Source organism: Varanus komodoensis, unplaced genomic scaffold, assembly GCF_004798865.1.
Source record: "Varanus komodoensis strain SLA01 unplaced genomic scaffold, ASM479886v1 scaffold9, whole genome shotgun sequence".
NCBI classification, from domain to species: domain Eukaryota; kingdom Metazoa; phylum Chordata; class Lepidosauria; order Squamata; family Varanidae; genus Varanus; species Varanus komodoensis.
Window position 1 is genome coordinate 4,725,129 of NW_025336598.1, and position 20,157 is coordinate 4,745,285.

At 43.6% G+C, this 20,157-nt stretch overlaps 1 protein-coding gene across 13 annotated transcripts in view; it reads left to right on the forward strand.

Annotated features, from left to right (window-relative positions):
- Window positions 1-2,304: 2,304 nt before the first annotated feature.
- Window positions 2,305-20,157, forward strand: part of ADD1 (adducin 1) — a 126,649-nt gene continuing 108,796 nt past the window's right edge. For 7 of the 13 annotated variants that reach the window (XM_044418455.1, XM_044418448.1, XM_044418447.1 and 4 more), the window contains exon 1: window positions 2,305-2,459. The gene's annotated coding sequence lies outside the window, so the exon portion shown is untranslated. The remainder of the gene's footprint in view (window positions 2,460-20,157) is intronic. The other 6 variants (XM_044418450.1, XM_044418449.1, XM_044418451.1 and 3 more) reach the window with 1 other exon arrangement.

Here is a 20,157-nt window from a genome sequence, read left to right on the forward strand (position 1 = left end):
ATTATTAAGTAAATTGCACATAATAAGCTTTCCATTTATCATTAAATTCTCTAGTTGGTCTATTTATGTAGCTAGTTAGTTTTGTCATTACTGCATATTCAGGTAGCTTGTTTTTCTAATCATCTTTAGTTGTGTAGTCTTCTGCTTTCCATTTTGGTGCAATTATAACTTTAGCTGCTGTTATCATATAACATCTCTACCATATTCCTTAGCTGAGTTTCTGGTGCAATACTCAATTGCATATTCTTAGACTTCATAGGAAAGTTAATTTTCAAAATGTTCTGTATTTCTTTCCAAAAAAATTAACTTTATTACACATCCACCACAGATGGGAAAAAGTGTAAAACTTCTTTACATTTCCAGAACTTTCTATTATAATCTTATAAATTTTCTCAATACCTTTTGGTGTACTATACCAACCAAAAACAACTCATACTAATTTTCTTTTAATACCTGACTAGCTGTGAATTTCATATCTTTTGTCATCAAAGTTTCCCATTGAGGGAAAAATTCTCCCTCAAAATTCTGCATCCAACTTATTGCCGCTTCGAGTTTTTGGAAAAAGTGAGCTATAAATCTAAAAGATACAATCTCTCTTGAACCCTAATGCCACTTCATAATTTGGATGTATAAGATTTCTCAAAATAGCTTATCATTCCAAAATGTGTCGAGCTATTAGTCCTGTCACCAAAAACCCACAAAACAAACAGGTAGAGCGCGGGCCGCCATCGCCGCCAGGCCGTAGCGTCGCGGCCGAGGGAGAGAAGCGCTGGCGGAGGCAGCTCGACAACCGATTGGCTGGGCGGGAGGAGAGCGGCGTGCGCCAATCAGGGCGAAGAAGCCGGAGCGGCCAATGGGAGCGGAAGGTAGACAGAGGAAGCCAATGAGGGAGAGCCGGGGGTGGGGTGTTGTTAACCCTTAAAGAGGTCTTGGGGAAAAGGCTCGCGGATACAGAGGAAAAGGCGGGAGGGCGAGGGAGATGGTCCAATCCGAAGGGATAAACTCTGGAAGAAGGTGGGGCCAGGGAGAACCGGCCAATGAGAGACGGAAAAGAGGATGATGAGCGGTTGATATGCGAAGGTGGAAAACGTGGAAGAGCGAGGAGGCTGCAAACGTCACCTGCTGTTCACGGGAACCAAAGACATGGGTACTTATGTCACGCCTGAAGGGATGAAATAAAGGCATTTTGTTGTATTTATGTTATTGCATTTTTGCCTGTGTATTTATTGCTTATTTATATTGTAAGCCGTCCTGGGACAATTGGATTGTGTAGGACGGGATAAAAATATTCCAAAAAACCCCCAAACATAATTCCATTTCCTGTCTGTCATTGCTGCTTTTCATCTTTTCTCCATTGTCAGTGTAGTGAATGTGTTTTAATTTAATGGATTAATTAGAACGTCTAAGTTGCCTTTAACATCAAATTCCGTACTTAAGATTACAAGTAGAGCAAAAAGGACCTGTTCCTATTCAGGTGGGCTAGACATGCACATGGTGGGCATGTCATGGGCGGAGCTGGCTGGAGCCGGGGGTCAGGCTAGATGGCCTGGGATGCCCCTTCTGACTCGCTATGTTTCTATGGAATATCTGAAAAGCATAGTTCAGCAAGCATTTGAAGTAATAAAAGAGAGCAATGTTGCTCTATTTCATTTTCCATGCTATTTCCTTGCAGGATCAATTCCTTGATTTATTAATAACTCACATCTAGTTTGAACTGAGTTCAACAGAGCCTGGAAGGTCACGTGGAGACCTCTCATCTCCCATTATGTCCTATTGTTCCCACAGGCCTCCTTGTCTTTATGTCTCCTTGGAAGCGGAGCTGTTGGCTTCCATCGCACCCATAAACCTCTCTCCGGCCGAGACAGGGAAGTAAAAACTTAGATTGAAAGAGAACTGACAGTGTAGGGTGCTACTCTTTCAAACCTTTCCCACAAACCTGCAGAAATGTTCGCATTCTATTTGATGCGGCATTTTATTAAAAAAATTAAAAAAGTTCTCAAATCAAGTAACATTTGGTCGCGAATAAAGAGGAGCTCCAGTCTTCACGTGTATATTTTGTGGGGCCAGGGTTTATTGCTGCCTTATCACAGCTGTGCTAAAATCCGAAATTTTTCCTCTGAACAACAGTCAACCCGTCCGAAGGAACCAAGGTAATTCGTCAGTAGATAATACAGTGTTACTCTTTTTAAAAGTCTATAATACCGACTCAGTGCCGTCTGCAGAGCCAGCGAATGAGCAGTCAGCTTGGTCTCGACGTAGGCGCCCTCCAATGATTGCCGTGTTTACTGGCCTGCGGACTCTTCGAAGCCGCACCCTGGCGCGATTGAGAAGGAGCTAGCAGAGGCTGCAGCCAGCCAGCCACAGCCACCCAGCCAGTTAGTGAGGGGTGGATCGGCGTTTTGAAGCGTATCCTGGGCCAGTGCTCTAGTGTTCTTTCCTAGCCGTTTCTACATCTTCAGGTGAGAAGATAATCGCCGCAACCGCGTTTTCGGAGGTGCTGCCTCTCGTCTTATCTCTGGCTTGAGGCAAGAAAGCCCTGCCCTTGTCTGACTTGTCCGTCAGACGACTGGGTGCCGTGAAATAAGGCCGTCATTAGTCAGCGAGGCTCCGAGGCAGGGAAAGCAAAGGGAGCCTGTGGCTCCATTGTTTTCTTCTCGTTGCTGGCAGCTTGCCAACGGTTTGGAAGACCACTCCCCGACTCTTGCTCCTCCTCGTCTTTTTCGTTCCCAGCTGAGCTCGTTCCTCTAGGCTGCGTCCATTGGAACTGCCTGCCTGGTGGCGTACTTAAGATTGTGTGGGTTTAGGCAGTATCTTGCTTGGGATAATATAAAATAAAGGACGGGATTTCTTCCCGTTCCCCGCCCCTCCAGAAGTGATGTTGAGATACTTGAGAACCGAACCCCTTCTGGTTAATTTTGGCTAGCCCTTTAGAAGCCAAAGCCCATTTTTAATAAGAAAAATAGATAATGCTGGACTCGGCGAGAGAACAATACCCGTGTCTGTGGAAATGGAGCTGTCAAAGTTCTCCCTTCACAGGCCTAGGGGGAGAGTGACCACGAGAAAAGGACTCCGTGCCTTCAGGCGTTTTTGGCATCCTTACTTAGATTGAAAAGATTGTAGACTGTACTTGGGGATCTTTGGGTTCTCTTCTTTTTTAAGCAATGCATATATTTATATTTATTTAATATATATTTATGGAAATATCAGAGTTCCTTGTACCTGGTCCGTAAGAACAGCATTCAATCCTGAATATTGGAAACAGCAAGTAGGACAAAACATAGACACAGAATGAGTTAGAACAGGGCTCCCGGGCCGTCTAGTCTGACCCCCAGCTACAGCAGCTCCACTCATGACATGCCTACCATGTGCATGTCCAGCCTATCCTTGAACACCATCACCGATGGGACTTCAACCACCTTCCTTGGAAACCCATTCCATACCCTAGAGGTCCTAACTGTCGGGAAGTACTTCCTGGCATCCTCCTTGGATCTTGGTTCCTTGAGCTTTGCTCCATTGGAGCACATCCTGGCCTTGTCCGCAAGGGGAAAATGGTCATGACCCCCCTTTGCTTGACACCTCCTCACATACTTATATGCTGCTAACAGGTCTTTTCTGAGTCTCCTCTTCTCAAAAAATGTAGCAGTGTGGATGTTGCTGTTCAGGATATCAACTATTGACATTATTTGCCATACCCTAATGTTTTTCTACCTGAGCCAGAAAACATCCGAACCTACTTCTGATTTAATAGATAAAAGTTTGGCTTGTTTCTCCTAACTTCTCTGCATTTTTGCCTGAAGATGAAATAACTCAGGAGAAGGGTAGGCAGCTCCCCTACAGTAGAAAGTGGAGCAGGGGCCTGGATTAGTGCTAAATGACATTGTATTTCTACCTTCCAGATGCAAGACATGCCTTTCTGTCTAGCTCCAGGGTTTGTTTGTGGGATGGTTGGCATAGGTGCCCCTTAGAGCACTGCTACCATCCATCACCCACCTCTGGACTCCTTGCTTAAAGCATTTGTCTGGTAAATGCCTAATGAGAGAGCAGAATTATCTTGGAATAGGATGCTGATCACATTTGAGTACATGTGCAATTTCTGTGCATGTTTAGAAGAGAAAGGGTCCTACAGTTCCCAGCATGTCCCAACCAGAATGGTTAGCAGGATGATGGGAGATGTTGGAAATTTTTCTATCTAAACATTCATAGCTTTCTGCCATAAGTAGCATATAATTGGAATACAGGTTTGCAAACTGCTTACCTTGCTGTCTCCTTTATGCCCTGTGACATAGTTTGGATTGTAACCTTCTTAGGGCAGTTACCTTCGGGGAACGATCCATAGGTTCATTCTCTATTATATACAGTTAAATGGTCTGGTAGCAGATGAGGGGGAAGAGTCCTAGAGAGCTGTTACCAGTCACAGTATTTGTGAATAACAGTTTTCAAGCTGTTCTCTGTGCGGCCTGAGAAGCCCTCACATTTCTCCCACTGATATGCTATCAGATTCCTGTTTTAAAATGTGTATATTGTCTAATGGTTTTGGCTTTGTGAGTGTCTTTCAGCTGCAATATCTGAATGTACCTGGGAGCAAGTTCCACTGAACATAACAGGGCTTCATTATGAGTAGACCTGCACAGGATTACACTATTCATGATCTATAACTGATGCATGTTGATTATGCTGTGAACAGTTGGGAGGGCCACTGGTATATAACTAATAGGAATAATGGGGAAAAAAGGCCCTTGAACAGAATCACCAGGGAGGAGAAGCTTTACCTTCACACTCCCATTATTCATGATAGTTAGTGGGATAGTTGGGTGGGAGGGGAGATTAGTTTCCTTCTTCCCAGTCTGTCAAACAGATGTGGTATAATATTTTCCTGTTGGACTGAAAAGGGGTCCACTTTCTTCCAGCTAGCAGGGGTAGCCTTTGAAATCCTGGCTTTCAAAGGGGTTCTTTCTCCCTCAGCACATTGGGAGAGAAGGCTTACACCTGAGATGGGGTAAGAGTAGAATATGTATGTGCCTTTAAATATGTGTGAGCATATGTGTAGTACCTGCATATGTCCCATAGGGTAAAAAAGTTTGTCCATCTTTGTAGACAAGGCTGGATATGAACTGACTGTATAAAGGGGCTCCATGTGTTTATAAGTACTGTGGATGTTGATGACTGCTATATGAGCAAACGGCAAAACCTAGAGAGCAGAACAATCAAGACATTTTTCCCAATATCCAGCTGGAACCTGGCTTCCTGTAACTGAGCCTGTTATTCTGTGTCCAGTACTCTGTGATGATCAGAAAGATCCTGCCCATCCTCTTTCAGACAGGCTTTCAAGTATGTGTAGAATGCTATAATATCCCCCTCCCCTCCCCTCCCCTCCCCTCCCGTCTTCTCTTCTTGAAGCTAAACATGCCCAGTTCTTTCAATCTCTCCTCATAGGGCTTTGTTTCCAGTTCTTAGATCATCCTTGCTGCCCTCCTCCAAGCTCTTTTCAGCTTGTCTGCATCCTTCTTCAACTGTGGTGCCCAGAACTGGACACAGTACTCCAGATGAGGCCTAACTAGTGCTGAGTAAAGGGGAATTAGTACTTCACAGCATTTGGAAGGGATACTTCCATTAATGCAGCCTAAAAAATTTGCCCTTTTTACACCACATCCCATTGTTGACTTACATTCAGCTTGACATCTACAGCAATTCCAAGTTCGTTGTTCCTTGCAGTATTGTTGAGCCAAGTATTTCTCCTCTTGTAATTATACATTTGGTTTCATCTTCCTAGGTGCAGAACTCTGACACTCCTTACTATTGAATTTCTTTCTTTTGTTTTTAGCCCAGCTCTCCAACTTATCAAGATCACCTGGAAACTTATTTCTGTCTTCCAGGGTATTAGCTATCCCATCCAGTTTTGTGTTATCTGCACTTCCGATAATTGTTCCCTGCACTTGCAGTAATTGTTCCCTGCATTTCTTCATGCAAGTCATTAATGAAAATGTTGAAGAGTCCAGGGCTGAACCCTGCAGTACCTCACCTCTGAAAGGTGCTGTTGATTTGAAAAGGTGCTGTTGATGAGCATGCTTTCAATTGGATTCTGTAGCCAGCTGTGGATTCACCTGATAGTTGTTCCATCTAGCCCACTTTCAGTTCATTTGCTGATCAAGATATCATGGGACACTTTGTCAGAAGCTTTGCTAAAGTCAAGATAGATTATATCACATCATTCCCACAGTCCATTGGGGAGGTTACCCAATCAAAAAATGAAATCAGATTAGCCTGGCAGGATTTGTTCTTGAGAAAACCCATGCTGGCTTCTAGTAATCACTGTATTGTATTCAGAGTGTTTGCAGACTAGCTGCTTCATCATCTGCTCCAGAATGTTCCCAGGGATGGATGTCAGACTGACTGGTATATCGTTCCCAAGTTCTTCTTCTTTCCTTTCTTGAAGACAGGGACAATTTTAGCCCTGCTCCAGTCATCCTGCACTTCCCCTGTCATCCATGATTTCTCAAACTTTCAGGTAGTGGTGAGAGGATGGATTTCACTAGGTGCTGGAGATTTGAACTCCTTCAACCCAGTTTAGATGATCCTTGACCATTTGCCTATCAATCTTGAGCTACCATCTTGCTCTATTAGCTTGTACTTTCCCTTCTTCAGGAAGGTCATAGATCTTCTTTGGGAGAAGACCGAGCCAAAGTAGAAATTGAGCACTTCTGCCTTCTCTCTGTCATCTGTTATCATTTTGCCATCCACACTGAATAGTTGAACCCCCGTTTCTTCTGTCTTCTACTTTTACTTTGACATATCTGAAGAAGGCCTTTCTGTTCCTTTTAGCATCCCTCACTAGGCGCAGTTCATTCCAAGCTATAGGCTTCCTGGTTCCCTTCCAGGGAATAAACCTTCCCTGCTATCTGGGTTTATTCCTCCTTGTAGCCTGGCCTTCTCTTCCTTCTGGTATCATGTCGGCTCTAAACAGTGGCTGATAGTAGCAAGAGATCTAGTAACCTTAGATAGGGAAGGGAGGCTGGCAGCCATGCAACACGGCTTCCACAAAAACAGGTCCTGCTAGATGAACCTTGTGGAATTCTATGTAAAGGTTTTGAAGTGGCTAGACAGAGTGGGTGCAGTTGATGTGGTTTACCTGTATTTCAGCAAGGCCTTTGACAAAGGGCTGCATGATATCCTGGTTGAGAAATGGAAGAATTTTGGAATAGACCAATGCACTGTCTGATGGATTAGGGCATGGTTGACTGACCGAAAGCAGAGACTAACTATTAGTGGGGAATCATCAAGATGGCAGCAGGTGATGAGCAGGGTCCCCCAGGGCTCTGTCCTGGGACAGTTCCTGTTCAGTCTTTTAATCAATGACCTGGAAGAGGGTGTGACCAGGTTGCTTATCATATTCACAGATGATACTAAAATGGGGGTGGTGGCCACAACTGAGGAGTAGTTATTCCAGGTCCAGAAGGATCTGGACAGACAATGGAAGTGGGTGGGGGACAACAGGATGGTGTTCACTGTGGATAAGTGCAAGGTTTTGCCCTTGGGGTATAGGAATGGGTGACATAAGTACAGGCTAGGGGACAATTGGCTGGACTTGTGAAAGTGATCTGGTTGGCTGCCACATTTTGCAGGAAAGTTATTGAGCATAATCGCACATCTCCCTTGCGATTTTGTATTCTTTTGATGCAATTTTGACCTGAAACTGTATCTTGGAAACAGGAGCCAATTAATACTCAGGGTTTAATTTTCCTTTTTTAGTGACCCGATTCTGGTAAAATTTAGCTACTTTCATTTTCGAGGCTTTCTCCTTGTAGACCTGTGATATCTTAATGTTAAATTTTACACCTAATCTTTTCCTTCTCTTCTTTGGCACAATTGAATAACATCATTCCTGATTCAACTGTAAAACCGGCTATCTTTCCAAATTTTTCGAAATGGTCCATAACTGTTGGTGGATCCTTTATTGTTAACAAGGTATCATCAGCAAATAAAGTAATCTTATTTCCATCCCCCAAACCTATATCTTTTATTGTGTTATTATTCCTAATATTATTTGTTAATAATTTTATAACTAAGACAAATGACAATGGGGAAAGGGGACTTTCTTGTGTAGTACCTCAGCCCAGGGATAATTGCTCCAGTATGCCACTATTTACTATCACATTTGTCACATTTCCTGAACATAGTTGCTCTATTATACCATTAAATCATTTTGCAAATCCTAAGGCTTCTATTAATAACTTCATTGTTGGCCAATCCACACAATCAAGGCCAGTAAAATGTATAACACTATTATGCCAGCTTTTATTTTACCATTACTTGTAACCTCTAATATATTCAGTACTCTTCTGGTCAGGTCTGCCATCAGTCTTCCTGCTATAAAACCACTTTGATCCACTTTAATATGTTTATCAATGAATTTATTCATTCTATTGTCCAATAATGCTGTAAAAATTTTCACATCTTGGTTAATCAACAATATAGATCTATAAGCCTCTGGATCTATCAAATTTTTGTTAGGTTTACGTATTGAAACATTTGAAGAGTATTTCCAAGATGCTGGCATATTTCCTCCTTCCAATATTTTATTGAACAAAATTTTCAAGTTTGGAATCAAGATCTTTTTAAAATCTTTATAATATTATGACCATAATCCATCTATCTAAGGAGTTTTCCCTGTTCTTAATTTATTTATACTTTCTTCCGTTTCTTCCTCTTTAATTGCTTGTTCTTGTAGCTCTGTATCCATCTGTTGGAATTTTCCCCCAAGGTTTTCTCTATATATAATCTAACTTTATCGAACGATAATTTTCCACCTCTCCTTCATGGATCACTGCCTTGTTGTGGCAAAAGGGCTTGTGTAGCTCAATGAAGCTATGAGCTATGCCATGCAGGGCCACCCAAGACAGACAGGTCATGGCAGAGAGCTCTGACAAAAGCTGATCCACTGGAGAAGGAAATGGCAACTCCAGTATCTTTGCTATGAAAACCCCATGGACAGTACCAAAAGGCAAAAAGATATGATGCTGGAAGATGAGCCCCTCAGGTTGGAAGGTGTTCAATATGCTACTGGGGAAGAGTGGAGGGCTAGTACTAGTGCCGCCAGAAAGAATGAAGAGACTGGGTCAAAGCCGAAAGGACACTCAGTTGCAGATGTATCTGGTGGTAAAAGGAGAGTCCGATGCTGTAAAGATCTATACTCTATAGGAACCTGGAATGTAAGATCCATGAATCAAGGCAAGCTGGATGTGGTGAAACGAGATGACAAGACTGAGCATCGTCATCCTAGGAACCAGTGAACTAAAATGGACAGGAATGGGTGATTTTAATTCAGATGACCATCAGGTATACTACTGTGGGCAAGAATCCCTCAGAAGAAATGGAGTAGCCTTCATAGTCAATAAAAGAGTAGGAAAAGCTGTCCTGGGATATAATCTCCAAAATGACAGAGTGATCTCAGTTCAAATTCAAGACAAACCATTCAACATCACAGTAGTCCAAGTCTATGCCCCAACCACTGGTGCTGAAGAGGCTGAAGTTGACCGGCTCTATGAAGGCCTGTAACACCTTCTAGAATTAACACCCAAAAATGATGTCCTTATTATCATGGGGGTTTGGAATGCTAAAGTAGGAAGCCAGAAGATAACCAGAATAACAGGCAAGTTTGGCCTTGGAGTACAAAATGAAGCAGGGCACAGGCTGGTAGAATTTTGTCAAGAGAATACGATGGTCATAGCAAACACTCTTTTCCAACAACCCAAGAGACCACTCTACACATGGACATCACCAGACGGTCAACACAGAAATCAGATTGACTACGTGCTCTGCAGCCAAAGATGGAGAAGCTCTATACAGTCAGTAAAAACTAGACCAGGAGCTGACTGTGGCCCAGATCATGAGCTTCTTGTTGCAAAATTTAGGCGTAAATTGAAGAAAGTAGGGAAAAGCACTAGGCCACTCAGGTATGACTTAAATCATATCCCTGATGAATATACAGTAGAGGTGACAAATAGATTTAAGGAATTAGATCTGATAGACAGAGTGCCTGAAGAACTATGGACGGAGATTTGCAACATTGTACAAGTAAAAGGTAAAGGTTTCCCCTTGAAATTATGTCCAGTCATGCCTGACTCTAGGGGGCGGTTCTCCTCTCTGTTTCCTAGCCGAGGGAGCCAGGGTTTGTCCACAGACAGTCTCCGTGGTCATGTGGCTGGCATGACTAAACACTGAAGTGCAAGGAACGCTGTTACCTGCCCACTGAAGTGGTACCTTTTTATCTATTTGCATTTGTATGCAATCGAACTGCAAGGTTGGCAGGAGCTGGGATGGAGCAATGGGAACTCACCCCTTTGTGCATATTTGAACCGGTGACCTTTCGATCAACCAGCACAGCAGCACAGCGGTTTAAACCACTGAGCCACCTGCAATCCCCCACATTGTACAAGAGGTAGCAACTAAAACCATCCTGAAGAAAAGAAATACAAGAAAGCAAATGGCTGTCTGAGGAAGCTTTACAAATAGATGAGGAAAGAAGGGAAGCGAAAGGCAAGGGAGAAAAAGAAAGATACACCCAATTGAATGCAGAATTTCAGAGAATAGCTAGAAGAGATAAGAATGCCTTCGTAAATGAACAGTGCAAAGAAACAAGAAAACAGTAGAATAGGGAGGACCAGAGATCTCTTCAAGAAAATTCGAGATATGAAGGGAACATTTCATGCAAAGATGGGCATGATAAAGGACCAAAATGGCAGGGACCTAACAGTGGCAGAAAAGATTAAGAAGAGATGGCAAGAGGAACTATACAAGAAAGAGCTTAACATTCCTGATAACCATGATGGGGTGGTCACTGACCTCGAGCCAGACATCCTGGAATGTGAAGTCAAATGGGCCTTAGAAAGTCTGAGCAACAATAAAGCTAGTGGATGTGACAATATTCCAGCTGAGCTATTCAAAATCCTAAAAGATGATGCAGTAAAAGTGCTACACTCAATATGCCAGCAAATCTGGAAAACTCAACAGTGGCCACAGGATTGGAAAGGTCAGTTTACATTCCGATCCCAAAGAAGGGCAATGCCAGAGAATGTTCAAACTACTGCACCATTGCACTCATTTCACATGCTAGCAAAGTGATGCTCAAAATCCTACAAGCTATGCTCCAGCAGTATGTGGACCGAGAACTACAAGAAGTACAGGCTGGATTTCGAAGAGGGAGAGGAACTAGAGATCAAATTGCCAACATATGCTGGATCATGGAGAAAGCTAGGGAGTTCCAGAAAGACATCTACTTCTGCTTCATTGACTCTGCTATAAAGCCTTTGATTGTGTGGATCACAACAAATTGGGGGAAGTTCTTAAAGAGATGGGAGTACCAGACCAACCTATTCCTCTCTTGAGAAACCTTTATGTGGGTCAAGCAGCAACAGTGAGAACTGGACATGGAATCACTGATTGGTTCAAAATTGAGAAAGGAGTTCGACAAGGCTGTATACTGTCGCCCTGCCTATTTAACTTGTGTGCAGAGCACATAATGAGAAAGGCGGGGCTAGATGAATCACCAGTTGGAATTAAGATTGCTGGGAGACATATCAACAACCTCAGATATGCTGATGATACCACTCTAATGGCAGAAAGTGAGGAGGAACTAAAGAGCCTCTTGATGCGGGTGAAGGAGGAGAGTGCAAAAGTTGGCTTGAAACTCAGCATTAAGAAATCTAAGATCATGGCATCCGGTCCTCTCACTTCCAGGCAAATAGATGGGGAAGAAATGGAGGTAGTGACAGATTTTCCTGGGCTCCAAGATCACCGCAGACGGGGGCTGCAGCCAAGAAATTAAACGACATTTGCTCCTGGGGAGGAAAGCTATGGCAAATCTAGACAGCATTCTAAAAAGCAGAGACCTCACCCTGCCAACAAAAGTGCGTATAGTCAAGGCCATGGTTTTCCCAGTTGCAAGGTATGGCTGTGAAAGCATCCAGACCTCCCCTAATCTGTACTTCATCTGTCAGTGCCTCCATGTTGATCAAGACCAAGTCAAGAATGTCCCCCCTCCCCTTGTCGCCTCTCGAACCCTCTGTGTTAAAAACCTTCCCTATATAGCTGCTGGCAAGCAACGTGACCTGGCTGTCACCGCCGAGTGAGTCTCGCAACTGATGTCTGGGAGATTGAAATCTCCCATAATTACTGTGTCTCTCTCTCAAGATATCCTTAGAATCTGATCTGTCAGGACATCATCCAGGATCTCAAGTTGACCTGGAGGGCGATAACATACCCCCACTGTCAGGTCCTTCTCCCTGTCAAAACCCCAAAGTTTCACCCAGACTGTCTCTTCCAAATCCCCATCTGTGCTGCATTCTATCATATTGCGTCCTATCTCTTCCTTGAAGTATAAAGCCATGCCTCCACCCCTCTTTCCCTTCCTGTCCTTTCTAAAAAGTGATACCTCTCTATGTTTATATTCCAGTCTTGCCATTCATCCCACCAAATTTCTATGATCCCTACCCGGTCATACCCTCTTATTCCTAGTAGAGCTTCAAGCTCTTACTGTTTATTACCCAGGCTTTTAGCATTGGTATACATGCACCTCAACTCCTTCCCACAGCTTCCTTTCCTTGGAGTCCCCAGCCTCCTCCTTCCTCCCATGTTCCCTGATACCTGGCCTCTTTGTAGGAGTCTTGTCAGTCCCTGGAATACCTCTAAAACCCTGCTCCCAGAGCCCTGATCCTCTCCCCACACTTGTCCAGTGCAGACAAGTTTCTTGGGGGCCTGAACCCCCCCCCCCATCCCAGCTCAGTTTAAAGCCTTCCTGATATACTTCATGCTGTGGCCAAACACATTCTTTCCAGTTCTTGTAATGTGCAACCCATTCCACAGTCCATCTTCCAGGAAGTGTAGTCTGTGGTCCCAGAATCTAAATCTCTCACGTTGGCATTACCTTTAGAGTCAGGGATTCACTTCAAGTATTTTTCTTTCCCTGTATCTTCCTCTTCTAAAACTGGAATATAGCATCTGGGCCCCAAAGTTCTTGTCTTTCTTCCCTAAAGCTTCATAGTCTGATGTGATCTCTTCAGAGCTCCATTTGGAAGTGTCATTTGTTTCCACATGTATAAGAAGGGAGGGATACATGTCAGTGGGCTGTAAGAGCCTTGGCAGTCTTTCAGTTATATCACTAATCTGTGCTCCAGGGTGACAGCATACTTGACAAGTCCATGGGTATATCTTCCTGACATACATTTGTTTAAATCCCATAACACAGGGAGTCTCCCACAACTAACACTGTTCACTATATTGCAGTGTTGTATGGGAAATCTTACAGGTCTTTCACAGCAGGTTGTCTTCCAGTCTCATCCTCGAGTAACTGAAAGTGGTTCCAAAGTTCCATAGCTACCACTGGGACAGAATGTCTTCTAGTTCTTCTCATTCTTCTGCACTTGTCACCCTTTTCCAATATTATTATTATTATTATTACATTTCTATGTCGCCCCTTGCCGAAGCCTCGGGGCGGCTTACAACACAATAAAATACATTGAAATACAATAGAACATAATAAATTACCACTAAATACAAAAATACAAAAAATACACTGAGATACAAACATAATAATATAAAATTAAAATTAACAGTATAAAATAAGTAGATAAAGAATATAGGAGGAGAAAAGAGAAGGAAGAAGAAGTTGCCCTGGCCAGATCATATATTTTAACAATTAAAATGATGTTTAAATAAAAAGGTCTTTACCTGGCGCCGAAAAACCAGTAACGACGGTGCCAGGCGGACCTCTTTGGGGAGTGAATTCCATAGGTTGGGCGCCACTGCAGAGAAAGCCCTCCTCCGAGTACTTACTCTCCTAATTTCTTTCATGGAGGGTTCCCGGAGAAGGGACTCTCCCACAGATCTCAAGGGGCATTCGGGCATATACGGACGTAAGCGCTCTTCATCCTTCCAAGGAACTCAGGTTGGCTTACATAATTTTCTTCTTCTTATCAGTCTTATGCTCACAAGTTCAACCCTGTGAGATAGATTGAACTGAGAGTCTGTGGCTGGCCTAAAGTCACCCATTGAGCTGCATGGCTGAGGAGGGACTAGAATGCAGGTGTCTGGAGTCCCAGTCCTGCACTCTTTTTTTTTTTTTAAATAAGTTTTATTCTAAATAATCCTAATACAAGGAAAAACTGAAAACAACATCAGTCATCAGAAACATTGGACTTGCTGGGTCAGCCCCCACAATTTTTCTATTTATGATAACTTAAAAACATATTTGAATTTATACGAAGTCCCGTTTCTCTAGCCAATAATAAAAAGAGTCCCAAGTTTGATAGAAATCAGTATCTTATTTCTCCTTCAATGACAAAGTCAATCTTTCCATTTCTGCACAGTCCAAGATCTTTTTTAGGATCAGTTCATCGGTGGGTGGTTCTTCACTTTTTCCGTGTTGGGCAAATGCAATCCTCGCCACAATAATTACATGTAAAATCAAGTACATTTCTTGTTTACTAATATCAACTGGTATAATGCCTAATAAGAAAACTTCAGGTTTAAAAGCTAAGGATTTTTGTAACATTTCCTCAAGCTATTTATGTATTTTAATCCAATACTTTTTTGCTTTATCGCAAGTCCACCACATATGGTAGAAGGTACCCAATTTATGTTTACATTTCCAACATCCATTTGACATATTTGGAAACATCTTGGCTAGTCTATTTGGAGACAAATACCATCTATAAAACATTTTATACAAGTTTTCTTTATACAAAGTTGCTAATGTTACCTTAATATTTCTTTCCCACAGCTTTTGCCATTTTTCTAATTCAGTATTATATCCAAAGTTTTGTGCCCACGTTATCATAGTTTCCTTAACCTGTTCAGCTTTCATTTTCCTATCTAGTAAGAAATTATATAGTCTTTTAATCATTTTCCCATCTTATTTCCTCAGGCCTGACGGTGCTGCTGCTTAATGCCAGGTCGGTCCACAATAAATCTTCCCTCATCCATGACTTGATTGTGGATGAGGGGGCCGACCTGGCTTGCCTAACGGAGACCTGGGCGGGAGAGGGGGGGGGATGTCACCCTCTCTCAAATGTGCCCGCCTGGGCATTTGGTTTAGCACCGGCCATGCCTGGAGGGGAGGGGGGGTTGCTTTGGTTTACCGAGCCTCCATCTCCCTCACGGGACTTCCGGTCCCTTCGAGGCCAGGGCTGGAGTGTCTCTACTTGGTGTTGGGCGACCGAGACAGATTGGGGATTCTGTTGGTGTACCGTGCACCCTTCTGCCCAACAGTCTCCCTGCCTGAACTGATGGAGATCATCTCGGACCTGGTGTTGAGGACCCCCAGGATGTTGGTCCTGGGGGACTTCAATCTCCATGCCGAGACTGGTCTGACCGGGACGGCTCAGGACTTCATGGCCTCCATGACGGCCATGGGGCTGTCTCAACATGTCACCAGCCCGACCCATGCATGTGGACACACCCTGGACCTGGTTTTCTCGATGGGGCAGGAAGAGGGTGGTCTGAGGGTGAAGAATTTATGCCTGACACCCCTGTCATGGTCAGATCACTTCCTGGTGAGGTTTGAGCTCGAGAGCAGCCTCTCCCTCTGTAAGGGTGCGTACCCGATTGTGTGGGTCCGCCCTCGGAGCCGGATGGATCCAGATGGATTCCTGAAGGCCCTGGGGGAGTTTCCGGCTGACAAGACTGGTGCTCCTGTTGAGGCCCTGGTCGAACTGTGGAACGGGAAGATGAACAGGGCTGTTGACACAATCGCTCCTAAGCGTCCTCTCCCGCCGGGCAGAGCCCACTCTTCCCCTTGGTATACACCTGAATTGCGGGCGATGAAGCAGGCTGGGAGATGGCTAGAGCGTAGGTGGAGGAGATCACGGGATGAATCTGACCGAACACACTTAAGAGCCCATTATCGGGCCTATGCTGTGGCGGTGAGGGCGGCAAAAAAGAAATTCTTCTCCATCTCCATTGCCTCCTCAAAATGCCATCCGGCGGAGCTTTTTCGAGTGGTGCATGGCCTGGTTTATCCTGGCCCCAAGAAAGATCTGGTTTCACCCTCGAAGGCCTGCTGTGACGGCTTTGCCAAGGATTTCAGGGAGAAAAACGTTCAGATTCGTCGTGAGCTAGTCTCTACTTGTGACTCAGAGGTTTCTGGGGAGATACCAATGCCACCGCCTGGTCCAAAATTAATGCATGAATTTCAGTTATTGCGTCCTGATGATGTGGACAAGGTGCTTGGACGAGTACGTCCCACCACTTGCCTATTGGACCCTTGCCCGTCTTCGTTAATAAATAACGCCAAGCACGGGATTGGGCTCTGGATCTTGGAAGTGGTTAACGCTTCTCTGAGGGAGGGTCGGGTACCTGCCTCTTTAAAGGAGGCGGTAGTCCGACCGGTCCTGAAGAAAGTGTCACTGGATCCAGAGATGGCCACTAATTATAGACCAGTGGCCAACATCCCGTTTCTGGGCAAGGTGTTGGAGTGGGTGGTGGCGGGACAACTCCAAGCACTCTTGGATGAAACTGATTATCTGGACCCATTGCAGTCCGGCTTCAGACCCAGGTACGGTACTGAATCTGCCTTGGTTGCCCTGTACGATGACCTGTGCAGGGAGAAGGACAGGGGGAGTGCGTCCCTGTTGGTTCTTCTGGACCTCTCAGTGGCTTTCGATACCATCGACCATGGTATCCTTCTGGATAGGCTACCGGGAGTGGGGGTCGGAGGCACTGCTCTGCAGTGGTTCCGTTCTTATCTCAATGACTGTTTCCAGAAGGTGGTGCTGGGGGACTATGACTCTGCCCCATGGCAGCTATGCCATGGAGTACCGCAGGGGTCCATTTTGTCCCCTTTGCTGTTTAACATCTACATGAAACCGCTGGGAGAGGTCATCAGGAGGTGTGGGCTGCGGAATCATCAGTACGCTGATGATACCCAGCTCTACCTCTCGTTTTCCACCAATCCAGGTGAGGCAGTGGCTGTGCTGAACCGGTGCCTGGCCGAGGTAATGGGCTGGATGAGGGCCAATAAACTGAAGCCCAATCCAGACAAGTCGGAGGTCCTGTTGGTTGGCGGATTGAGCTTTGTTGAGGGTGAATTTAACCTAGTCCTGAACGGGGTTGCACTCCCTCTTAGGGACAAGGTCCGCAGCTTGGGAGTGCTCCTCGACCTAGAGCTTTCACTAGAAGCTCAGGTGACAGCAGTGGCGAGGAGCGCTTTCTTTCAGCTTCGGCTGATTCATCAGCTGCGCCCCTACCTGGAGTACAACTGCCTGGCGACAGTGACACACGCGTTGGTGACTTCCCGACTTGACTTCTGCAACGCGCTCTACGTGGGGCTACCCTTGAAGACGGTCCGGATACTTCAATTGGTTCAGAATAGAGCTGCCAGGCTGTTGACAGGGACTGGGCGTTATGCTCACATGACTCCAGTCCTCCGTCAGCTTCACTGGCTTCCCATTGAAGTCCAGGCCCAATTCAAGGTATTGGTGATCACTTATAAAGCCCTAAACGGCTTGGGTCCTGGCTACCTGAAGGAGCGCTTATGTCCATATATGCCCGCCCGCCCCCTGAGATCAGCGGGAGAGGCCCTTCTCCGGGAACCCTCCGTGAAGGAAATTAGGAGGATAGGTGCTCGGAGGAGGGCTTTCTCTGTGGTGGCGCCCAATCTATGGAATGCGCTCCCCAGAGAGGTCCACCTGGCGCCGTCGTTGTTTGTTTTTCAGCGCCAGGCGAAGACCTTTTTATTCAAGCGTCATTTTAATTGTTAATGTTATTTTTCTTTTAAAGTTTTTTGGCCAGGGTGACTTATTTTATGCAGTTATGTGTATTTTATATTGTTATTTATGTATTTTAATTTATTTATTTGTAAGCTGCCCTGAGGCTTTGGTGAATGGGGCAGCCTAGAAATTTTCTAAATAAATAAATAATATTTAAGCATCACTTGATCAAATGCTGTTAAATCTTTATAAAAGCCCCACATTCTATAGTCTTTAGTATATCTCAATTGTATCTGCACCTTATGCCACCCCAGTCCTGCACTCTTAACCACTACACCACATGACCTCTCACACTTCATTTCAGTTGGTTTTTTATTGGTAATAAAATGTTCAGTGAAACCTTACAGAAATCAAAGACAATGATTGCCAATTGACTCAGAAATTATATCTAAGCTGTTAGGTTTGTCACTTGATATTTTCAAATGCTGCCAGAACATTCCTTTTCCCTCTATTGTACCCCACCCCTTATAGACTTTGATTGTCTGCACAAGACCAAAATGAACCAATGCTCTTATTTATTGATAATTTATTAATCCATCCCATGATGGTGGATCAATATATACCCTTCTCTTCCTGTGGATGCAGGATCTGAAAGGCTTGAGTTATGCTGTTTTATTGGTCTTTTTACATTTACCGTAAATGACACATGTCATATGAAGGAGTAATTATAGCAATGTCTCCAATCAGTAAGTACAGCTTGTATATAATAATTTGGCATCCTATCAATAATATGTGATGGTTATATAAAAAAGCAGGAGCAATCGGCAGTCTTAACGAAATAATCCTCTTTTAAAAATTATTAATTGATAAATTCCATCTGAGTTTTTAGGTCCCTGTCCACAAATATCTGTGTGGTTTGTAGCACTCTAGAAGTCACATCAAATGAAGAAGAAAGAAACTTAGGGTATCACTTCCAGCAGAGGAATGGAACCCCTTCATCCTTGACTTTCAGGAAGATAATGCTAGAAAACAAAGAACTCTAGCCATTTTTAAATCTTACCAGAAGGAATCCACTGAATCAATTCCTGCATTAAAACATATACAATGGTGCCTTGTACTTCAAATTTAATTTGTTGCTGGAGGCCAGTCAAACTCTGAATCAAAGTGTGAATCAACTTTCCCCATTAGAAATAATGGAAAGTGAATTAATCTGTTCCCAGACCCTAAACAATACCCATTTTGATAAACTTAAATGGTAAATACGCATAATTTAAGGTAAAAATAACAAAAATACATGCCAAAATTATTAATTAAAACTTGAAACAATAAAATATGTAAAATGTACTGTATAATATTTATTTTATTTATTAAGACATATGCCGCCCCATTCGCCGAAGCCTCGGGGCGGCTCACAATATGAACATCACATTTACTATACTGCATGAGCATTATGCAAGAGGTATTTCACAGTGAGAGACCACTTGGGTGCACAACAGATGATGTTTATGCAGTGATCACTTTTTTTACTGTGCATCCAGCTTGAACGTACAAGCATTGATTGAACTTCAGAGCAATTTTATCTCAACTTTAGCATTCAAACTCTGGATTGTTCGAAGTTAGAGTCATTCAAACTATGAGGTACTACTGTGGATGCTTCTAACTTCCTCTGCAAAAGATCTGGATTTAGAACTGTTGGGCTATTTTTCAGAATAAATTTTGAAGTGTTGTGGCAACAGTTCATCTATTAGCTGTTACTGCGCTACCTGCAATAAAAATCAAGATCACTGCCTTATTTCAGGCTCGCTTTAGATCACATGCAGCCCAAAACTGTATAGTTTTTGATTACTATACATTAAGATTGCATCTGTTATTTGAATCTCACCAGATTATACGTGATAGAAACTCTGTAAGTGAAGGGAACCATATAAAAAAAGTTACAGGTAATCAGTGGGGCAGAAAAATAGCCCTTAAATATTTTGATGATGTTTGAGGCAGTACTGTACTGACTACCTAAAAATACAGTAGGCAGTACTGTATTGACTACCTTACTCTAAAAATCCCTTGCCAACTAAGATCTTGTCCTGAAATGCAGTGGGATTGCTCCCTGAACTAGCTGATGAGAATTTTAAACATTCCTGTGCTCAGTTTCAAATTATTTTGAAAGCCTGGATTTTATCCCTAGCAATTAAATCTGATAGTAGAGGTTGACCTAGAGAGAACAAATCAAATTTAACTGTTAAGAATCAACTGTTTCCCCATTAGGAGCTGGTCAATCTCTTTTTTGCCAGTATTTTTATATTGCATCCATGTATATGTAAAGGGATAGGCAGAGGCACTGAATTGGATGGATATACACATATAGGACCAATAGATAAGAGTATGATAGATTTTATGATCTTCTTTTGAGCAGTTTTCTGTTATAGAAAAGTTAACATTCCTACTAGACCAGAGAGTGATT